The sequence below is a fragment of the Rhagoletis zephyria genome, unplaced genomic scaffold, assembly GCF_001687245.7.
Source record: "Rhagoletis zephyria isolate East Lansing unplaced genomic scaffold, Rhagoletis_zephyria_1.1 Rzeph_scaffold_01616, whole genome shotgun sequence".
NCBI lineage: Eukaryota > Metazoa > Arthropoda > Insecta > Diptera > Tephritidae > Rhagoletis > Rhagoletis zephyria.
Window position 1 is genome coordinate 43,381 of NW_016158700.1, and position 10,845 is coordinate 54,225.

Below are 10,845 nucleotides of genomic sequence, written 5' to 3' on the forward strand. Positions count from 1 at the left end.
AGCTGAAGCTGCAGCGGCTATGGCTATGGCTGCATTATCACTACAGCCACCGCCGCCACCACCACCATCGGCAAGAAAAAGCGCGCAATGGCAACGATCGACAACAATGGCGCAAGCAATTATGGCGAATAAAATTAAATTATGCGCTTGGTTTACTGCATTTTCGCTAATTTAGTTTAATTTCCTTTTGGCATTGTCATTTGTTGTGTTGTTGACTGTAATTTGATGTTGCATTCGCCTGCGCCTCCGCCTTAGCCTGTGTTATTGCTGTTGTTGTAGTCATTCTGAATTGATAGATACGCCTGCATGCATATCGTTGACGGCACATGTATGTATGTATGCAGAAGATTTTAAGAAATTAATTTGATTGAAATTAAAAAAAAAAATTTTTACTTTTTAAGATTTTCTAATGAATTTTGTGTTAATTAAATGTTTGCTTCCCTTTAGTTTCAATCAAAATGCAATTAGAGCAAGGCATAAGCTAGCGAATGGCGATCGTTGTAAATAGTTAGTCCTAAGTAAATTAGAAATACTGTAACGTGCTACGAAAAAAGAACATTATTAGATGCAAGCCAAAAGAAAAAAAATAGGTGCTTGGAATTCAATGGGCATTCAAGTAGATGCTTCTATCGACAAGCAAAGCAAAAAATGTACGTACACTTGTGGTCAGCTGATTAAGTTAAGTGACAATTTGACTAGATTGGCCAATTGTTCTTTTGGCTATTTAATATTTATAATTTTTGTATATAAGTTTTGCACATTACGTAACCAGCACAACATAAATCCACATTCTAAACATCGAACAAAACTTATAAAAATAGAACAAACTTTAACAGTTACACCCAAAAATTTTATACCTTTTATTAAAAATTTTTAGAAAAATTTGAGGTATGCAATTTTATAGTCCATTGAATTTTATTAGGTTAAAGTACAAATTTTAAAACGCTATAAAACCGCGTTGATTTTTAATAATTTTTTTTTGCCGAGGGCGCTAGGCATTTTCCTCCATATAAAAGTAATTGTCGAGCAACATCGGTCAATAACATTGAATTTTTCAAATTTTTATGAAAATTTTATTGGAAAGTTGGCAAAATTTTTATTAGAGCACTCAATATTTTGATCATATAACCATCCATTTTTTAAAAACTTTGATCTAGATCTTTCAAGTTTGGATTTTTCTGCCACTTTTCCTTAAAAAAATAGAGAGGCACCTTTGATTAAGGCTTAACACTTCACTGGCTTTTGTGATAAGACATTTGGAGGGAGTCAGTGTGTATTGTTAACGGAAGGAAATGCTTTTTGGTTAATAAAAAAATTGTTTGTGGAGCTTTTATACTTCAAATAATAAGACAGAAAATAACAAATTAATCAGCAGTTCATAAAACTTGCAATTTCTTGCTAGTTTTACGTTTCCGTACTTTGTTGTATATGTCTCTCACTGGGAGAAAATACTGGCTTACTCTCAGAAATTTGATTATTGACAAGTTACTGGATAGTTTTTTGCTGGAGAATACGAAGACACAACTATAATTGTGTTCGATATGTAGGCAAATATATATGCCCTTATATAGACTCTCTCTAAAGCTTCTATTCATCTCCCGTATAAGGCTTCATGCTCGAAACAGTTCAAAGACTGACTGGCTTGTTGTCCTCTGACGTGCCTTTGCACCACCGTGGGGAGAACAACTAAATATGTTCTACCAGCTGAGATATTATAAAATCATATGAGTATAAATTTAGATCAAACTTAATGTTCAAATATTAATGGGCTACGTATCTATGCACAGTATTGGTATCCTGGCGATTGTCACGGAGCTCTATTAATCGAAATCTTTATACCTACATATATGGAAAGCGAAGCCCAACATTGCTGGAATAAGTCAGAATAGTAAAGCAGTTGGGAGCCCAAAAGATTCCTTCGTAACACTAGCGGATTTCGAAATAGCATTTTGTTACTCCTCTAGGAATAATCTCATTTCAAAAATTTTTACAAAAAAAAAGTAGTTTTTAGCGATAATTTTTAAGGCGCTCGGTTGACGACTATACTTCTAATTGTCCAAAATATTTTAGTGTGCCACAAAAATATTTTGTAGTCGAGGTAACCTAATGTACATAGCGCATGCATGCATATGTATCTGAGTTAACAAAAAATAAAATAAAAACAATTAAAAATACAAATATGTACATATACATAGATATTAATTAACCCCAACTCAAAAAATCACTTTGTTCATGCCTATATGCTTGTAATGCCAATTAAGGACAAAGTGTTAAGTGATTTCCCATTTTCTGCCGTTTTGCTGTTGCAATGCAACTCCAAATGCTAAGAAAATTTCGAAAGCATGCCAACGTGCAATCTTTCTCATACATAGCTGCTTTTGCTGTTAATTACTATGCCAATTAAATTCGCAACAGCTCATATTCATATGCAAATGTTGCAAGTTGCAAATACAGGCATAAAAAGGTGCTACACCAGCAACCGAAAGCCAAATGTATGCATTCCCATATTTTTTTTTTTAAATAGTGATGGTAAGGAACACACAATCTTTCTGTGAGAACCAATTTCTCTGAAGTTAAACTAAAATGACGCATTAAAGTAAGCTATGTAGATATCTATTTACAACTTACAAAATCTTTATATTTGGAACGGTTTGCTAATTTATTTAGCTATATTCTGGGAAAAATCGGAATGTCTGATAAAAAAAAAATTATAATTGTGAATCAATGCTTTTTTTTTTATTAGTACTCGCAAATTCGCTTTATAGAAATATCAAAATGACCTATCTAAACTAAACGCTTCTAATTTTGAGGCTTCAGCTATCACAGAAGACCTCAGGCCTCGCAGAGTCAAACTTATTGCAGTAAATTTGAGGGGCAGGATTTCTAACTTTCGCCCTATGTATACCCAATAAACATTGGGCTTGGTTAACAATTCGAAAATGATTGGAAAACTAATCTGTTTTTCAAGTCTCACCTTCGATAACGAATATGCAATAGGTTAGTATTCGATTCGATTTTCCAGTAAAACGGAACCTTCGTTATCCAATGTATTTTCCCTTCGTTATGAGTTGAATTGAAATTTTAATGTGAGAGAGTGATGGTCTTATATTTCCCTTCGAAAATGAGCTGGATTTCATTTCCTCTTGTTACTATGGTTTTCATTTTTTTTGGAACCCATCTAGAATGTATTTCCAATACACTATGAACCTTGGAAAACTAAGGTTGGCTATAAGTTCCTTCTCAGTTCGATATGCATATTGGATATCGAAGGTTATTTTTGAACGTTCGCCAAAATGTTTATCGGGTATGTTCATAAACGGTATCTAGAGAAGATAACCAAGTAAGCTCTTCCCACGTTAGCAACCCCTACAAAGCAAAGTGATTCAGATTTTATATCAACAATGACAGAACAACAAAGTCCGTGGAACCGACGAAGAGCAGATCGGGTGTATCTGCCAGCTGTTAAGCAGAACAAGAAGAGGTATCCCATTATTTATCGCGGGAGAACTAGTTAACACTGCTTATAAGGTCCTAACCTACTTTAGCGATATTTCTTCACTCTTAAGAGCTTCCCATAACATACAAAAACAACTGTGCCATATATGGCAAAGCATATCGTCGGCACATCAATGCCATGGCCATCACCGAGCCATTTTCTAGCTAAGAGAAGGAACGAAATCGGTTAGTCTAGCAGTGAACGAGGGCAACACAAATAGTCTTCGCATATTATAACACACATCTTTATTGACAGCTACAGTTTTGAAGCAGTGAAGGACTTTTTGTCTACTTAGAATTCAGCATAAATATCACCAATAAAGTTAGCCTGGAAATAAAGCGTTGAACTTCTCTAGCCGACAGGAGTAGCTCCTGTTGCATGCTGAGCATGGTAGGCAATCGAAAAGCAAAGCGCTCTTTTGATGAACAAAAACTACGCGCGACAAATCGCTCAGCATGCCCATCCTTTTATATTTGTGGCGCAGAAGCTTGGACGAAGTTGGAGAACGTCGAAAAGTTTTTGGATACTTTCGAGAGAACATTTATCCGCAAGACGATTCCCTTTCATGATCCTGTTCGCGTGAGCGACGGGCATCGAAGCAGACGGAATGCATATAGCGGAAAAATTTTTAACCAATTACTTACCATGGCGACCCCATTCGTCTATCAGCGCCGAACTAATTTACCACTTCCTCATGCAGTTTTCTCTTGCTGGGAAAGTTTTGTATGCACTCGATTTATCGTTATCATTATTATGTAATAGTGTGCGTGCGCCCATGTTGTTTAAGTATGCGTGCAACATTTGAATTTCGAGCCACAAAATGTGCAAGTGAGTGACGAGTAAAGTTATGCGTTGCCTTTTTTCGAATATCTAATTTGAGTTTTTTGCGCGCGGCAACCTTTTCAGTTGTAACTAATGCTAATGTGGCGGGGTCGTCAGATAAATTTTCTTTTACAATTGCAATTGTTGCATTCGAACGCAATGTTGCACATTCGAACACTGCCACATTTGGATAACATAAATACATACATATATGTGTCGCATGTGTGGGTATGGAAATTTTAAATAAATTTGTTGCCTGCTAGTTACTAGGGTGCATTGCTAATGCAATTTATTTGCATTGCCATTTTAGTTTTATTGCATTGGCACTAATAACAGCAGCAGCAGAAAACAACAACAATCATTCAATTGTGAATTGCAATTGTGGTAGCTTGGCTTACATTTTAGCCACAATTAATACGCTAATAAATGCAAGTTGCATTTGTTTTTCGGTTGCTGACTCGCTAATGTTGCTGTCTTCAGCTGTTGTTGCCGTTGTTTTGTTGCTGCCTTTGTTTTCTCAATTATGGCAAGTCAATTAATTCTAATGAGTTTGCTGTGTAATTTCCATTTTTGCGCCGCTTTGCAACTTAATTTAATGCGTTCATGCGCAAACAACAACAACAGCCTAAAAAAAATATACAACAAGCCACAGCACTCAAGTGCAGCGGCAGCAACAACTGGCATACATGCAAAAACGCAAAAAAAAAATGCGGGCAACGTACAATGTGCAACCTGCAACGCTTTGTGGCAACTACATGCATACATACATACAACTAACAACTGCACTACCAGTCGATTTTTGTTGCAGCAACGGTGTAGGCGCTGAAATGTTGGTCCCTAAAGTTTGTTGTTGGCATCGAAAATGCAGCGCACTCGCATTGCGATGCTCCCATGCTGGTGGTCGTAAGTTGCAATGCGTGCTACACATGTGCTGCATGCATGTTCTTGTTGTTGTTTTAATTTTCGTTATACATAATTATATTGTTTCTATTTTTTTTTTTTTGTTTTTTTTTTTGCTAATTTCTTGTTACCGCCAGCATAATTACCAGGCACTTTTCTTTTTAATTACGTTCTTTTTACACATTGTTTTTGATATGCATACGTTTTGTTGTTGTTTTTGTTATTAGTATTACAACGCTTATAACTTTAGCTGTTTCGCTAATTAATTTCTTGCGTTGTTGTTATTAATTACATGCAAACTCATGGTTATGCATGTGTAAATATGTGTGTGTGTGTGCCTACTCATATTAACATATGTACATGTATGTATGCACTAGGGTGCCTCACCATAAAAAAATTGCTCTTTTTCCACAGGAATTATGAAATTCTGCTATATTTTGACACTTTCGCCAGAATATTTCGAAAAAATACATTTTAAGATTTTCATGAGCTGGACTGATTTGAAAATACAAAAAAAGGCTTGGTATTTTGACTACGCTGATAAATTTTTAAAAATTTTATGTAAATCTTCTCCACTTAAGCTCTTCTATCATTTAAAATAATTTTTTGGAAATAATTTTTAACTAATTTTATTAAAAAAAAAAATTTATTTTATAACGCCGATTGAAAAATAGTAGTTTTTTTTTTGTATGAAGAGTGATGCACCTTAATATACATACATACTACATGTATATGTGCTTCCAAATGTATTACATTAGTATTTGTTAAATTTACTTGCACATATTTTGCAATGTGCATCTTGCAACTGGCACCAGCTGCCCATCACCCCCAGCGTTGCTGCCAATGCCACGCAATATAATTTACACTTTATACAGCTTGTTGTTATTGCTGCTTATTATTGCTATTGTTATTGCTGTTATGAAGGGCTTGAATTATTTTTTGATATTTTACATGTTTTTCGCGCCACTTTGCCGCGGGCGGGTTTCGCCACTTAGACGCAAAAGCATTAAACTCTGCGTCCAGGTAATTTTACGCCCATTCACGAACTTACATCACATATTCGTACCGTCTTTGTCTTTAATAACACTCCTGTTTTGGCCTCCTTTTTTCCACTTTATGTAAGAGCAGGGTTAAATAATCGATGGTTTACATAGCATATTGCTTTGCTGGTGGCGGCTGTCTTCTAATCTGACGTTTCTGGCCATATTTCATAATGTTCGTGGCAAATTTATTTACCATCAAATAGTTTATTTGCTTTATGATTGTTAATGCTCTTCACTACTTTCTCTTTATGATATCCTCAAACAGGCTTAGGATCGTCAACAAGTAGCAAAACCAAGGAAAGAAAATTGTTAATTTGTTAACATGACTAATGAGAACCGCCGGTGCAACACTGAGAACCGCAACACAACCAAGTGTTTTGCTGGAAAAGCGCAAAGAGGGCAATGACAAAATTTCTTCTTCAACCGAAAAGACGGGAGTTACGAGGAACTCCTTATTTAAGATTGTTTAGGCCAACAAATTTGGAGAATCATACTAAGGCATCTGTTTGCGAAAACTTGCAGGCGTCAGTTTATTGCAATACTGTCTTTGGAGGTGAAATTTCTATACAGCAGTATTGAGGGCACATTGGATATGAAAACCCTAATCTTTAAGCTGGAATTCAAATTGATATTTCGCCATAGGGCCGATCAGGCTTTTCTTAATCGGCAGTCAATATCTTCTTCAGTACTGCCACCATGGCATGTGAAATTCCTTACAGTCTTCACGAGTTGGGTCGGAGACAACCGCGTCAAAAGCCTGTGCTCTACGGGGGCTTCTTCTGCAGCCACTGAGACTGCTCTCGAAGTACTTCTATATAAACCAACTGCCAAGCCAAGTAATGCATTTATTCGCGGGGAGACCTTTACGGGTATTTCTGGTCTTAAAATAAATGTGTCCTGCTGGCAAAGGTCTAAACGTTCACCATTGTCTTTGCTGAAGAGATACTACAATATTTTGTTGCCTACGGCTTAACGCTGGCTTAACCCAAATACTGAGTAAGGGCGCACACACTGTAGAATATTTACTGGCGGCTCTAAAACTGACATAGGTTCAGAAACTGGAGTATATCTCTGATGTATTGGGAATAAACTTCGCTACTCTCTTAGGGAATACGCTTTGGTTTTCCAAGCTGTGGAATTTTCGACCGGAAGGGCCGTGGACTACGTGATGGAAATTAGATGGAGAGGTAGCTAAGTTGCATTCAATGAAATGACTAGTACTCTAACTACTTCCAAACTAGTTCGACAATGCATGAGTGTGCTAAATTATGTAGGGAAACATAACGAACTTATTTTACTCTTGGTGGCAGAACTGATTTTGTCCTCCATGTCATAAGATCAACATAGCCTACATAAATACCTGCTTTCATTGACCAGATAGGATTGCAGACACCTTGCAACCCAATTAGACCGTCCTGTCCTGTCTAGAAGAGAACGAGACGACCAAAATCTTAAGGTATTTTTTGTTGTTACACAAGAAGAACGCATCGAAAACCTAAGCTTAAACTTCAATCCCATCTAAAACTCTTTGTCTATCCCGGAATAGCTGGGAGTCTTTGTACATCTGGAAGATATCTGAGGACAACAGCCAGTGAGGCTTCTTCTCTTTGTCGAACCGATCAAAAGTTCTTGTAAATTATAAATTTGGCAATTATTGATGATGTGGCGGTGGAAACAGCTTCTTAGTTGGTTCTTGATTGCAACATTTTTGGCACAAAGTTCCTGATCTCAGTATCAGGGATGAGGCGATATATCCATAGGCCATTGATAGCTGATTCCCATCGCTCTATATTACGGAGCTGCTAGGATCGGTGAATGTCGCCCGAGCAGTGGACCCAGCAGCTATTAGTGAGGTACTCCGCCAGTAACCTTTCGCTGTATTAAGCCAGTTCTCGTCTCACAGAAGAGACGAACATCTGAGCTCTTTAATGCTCAACAATCTGCCTGATTTGTTCATAGATTGCGTGGATTCAAAGCAAACTAAAAGAAATATGGAGACAGTGGAAAGGACGGTAGGTAGTCATGAGTTGGTACTGGGAAAACAAACCCGGCATTTTAGCCCATCATAAATCCAATCCCAGCTAACCTAAAATAAGTTGTAGCTATTGGGCTCTTCATTTAATTAGATTTAAGTTCTCAAAGAAGTTGCTTGCGAAAAAAGACTTCCCATGAAAAGAACAAGAACGATTTGCTTGCAAAAACTTAAGTGATTCGCATACATTTTTGCATAATTTCTGCTGCGTTCAAAAAGAATTTTAACAAGTACGAAAATATTTCTTCTACGCTCAAACGCATCGTCAACGAGCCGCAAAAAAGGCAATGCAGCGGCGAGGCGAGGCGAGGCGAGAAGCAAAGGCAGGCGTAGGCCGCCGAGTGTATACATACCAATATGGATGCGAACGAGTGAGTATTCCGAGTGTTCCTGCGACAAAACGCATCAACACTAAAATTTCAATTAAAATCAACAAATCGCGCTTGGAGACACAAAATATATACTAAGCATTGGTTCTTCTTCAACAACACGTAGAAGAAAAAAACAACTATTTTTTCACTTGAAAAAATTAAGAATTCTGCAAATGTGCGCAACTACATAAACATAAACACAAATGAAGAATTTAACCAATGAATTTTAACGAATTAATATCACAACGAATGGGAGCGAAATTTCGTGGAGGAGAGCTAACGAGGTGAGACGCTGCAAATGGGTGGCGTGGCAAGGCATGGCATGGCGTAGGCCATAATGAGGCGGATCGTGTATGCGCTTGTCGGCAGCAATACAGCGCGAATCCCCGAGTGAGAACGCGCGAGCGAGCGAGCGAGCTCATTAAAAAATTCCAAAATCTCAACTCAATGAATGTGACAAAATTTTTAAATCACCTACTCGACGACGACCACGACGACGACGACTTCAATGCATAACTGACTGACTGATGAACGAATGGCAGTGGTTGGCTTTCGAGAATAATGGATGGATGGATGTGATGGATTGTGGGCAGCCGTGCAACAACAAATAGGCGCTCCAGCTCCTTCTCCTTGGCCAAGAAGAATGTGACGCGCATACACATATTTGGACTTAAACGCAAAAAACTTGGTCAAAATAAGCATAAATAAGTTTCGATGAAATCGAAACGTCGAAATGGTTACGTACATACATATGTATATGCGTGTGTATGGAAAAAAGTGCAAGTGATGCGCGCATAACAGCTAGGCGGCACGTAGCGCGCTGTCAGAAGGGCGTGCAACATTTTTAGAACTCTTCAGCTTGGTGGGCAACATGCAGAAATACTGATTGTCTCTTGCGGTGCGCCAGACTGGCCGCCAACGGACCAGGCTGGCTTTTATCTCTGGCTGATTGCTGCCTCTGCGAACGCGCCACAGACTAAACCCTACATCGCGACCACCACTGATTGCTTGGTATCGCTCAGTCGCGCTTATAGATATTTTTAATGAGGCTCTAATTGACATCTGCATTTATTTGCACTGCAGCAAACTGTCAGTCGGCACATGAGGCAGGATCAGCAGCAGCAGCAGAAGGCAGGCAGCAAGAAGCAAAGAGCCAACTGACGCACAGACAACGGACGTTCGTATACTCGGAGTAGCATGGCGGCACAGAGAGCTCATCGATCACCGAAATGACGCGAGGCCGCGCGAAAAGCAGTGCAAGGAGATGCGAAAGAGAAGTAGTGAACAAGAAAAAAAATTAAGAAAACAAGAAAAATACCCATTGCCGCTGGCAAGTTGGCCTCAGAAGCGAGTGAATGAGCGAGGAAGCGCAACGAAGATATTTTAATTGGCATTTTAACTAAAAGTGTTTAGGCTTTAGTTAAAATTGTTCACTGCCGCAGTGGCTGCTAGTACAATTGCTGCTGACTGGCAGCGCAGGCAGCAATGGACAGGCAAGCGAGCAACTGGCTGGCTGGCTGGCAGTCGTCGCGTCGCGTCGCGCCGCATTCGTTCATTGGCTGCGCCTCATTATACAATAACAATGCAAAGGTACGTTCAACCCAATTAACAGATTTTTTGCTTGTTTGCCGCTCCAAAGTGCAAGCAGCACAGCAACAGCAACAACAGCGTACAGCCAACTAAACCAAACTTAAACCAACCAATATAACGAAGAAGCCGCTAACAAAACTATCAACCAAGTACTAGTCAGCCAGCAAACAAAGCTAAGCAATGCCAGGACAGCACAGCACAGCAAGCCAACTCTACTCAAGAAAGTAACAAAAATCAAGAAAGGCGAGCAGCGGCGGGCGACTCACTAGTGCTGCATTCACATTTATTGGCGCTGCTATATTTATTTATTTTTATTTTTATTTTTTGTGCTTTTCGGTGGTTAAGTCATATGTACTCATGAGTTGCTACTGTTTTGCTGCCTTTGCTGCTGTTTTTACTCATTTTTTGCCCTATCGCCTGGTTTTGGGCTTGTCACGGCAAACTAAAAATCACAAAAATAATGATGAAACACGCAAAATTCTCAAATGGCACAATGCGAGCGGCAAACAACAACCGACAAGGTAAATGTGGCAAGTATGTAGCAGCAACACGTCAAGAGTGATCAAGCAATGGCAGCAATAACGTTGGCCA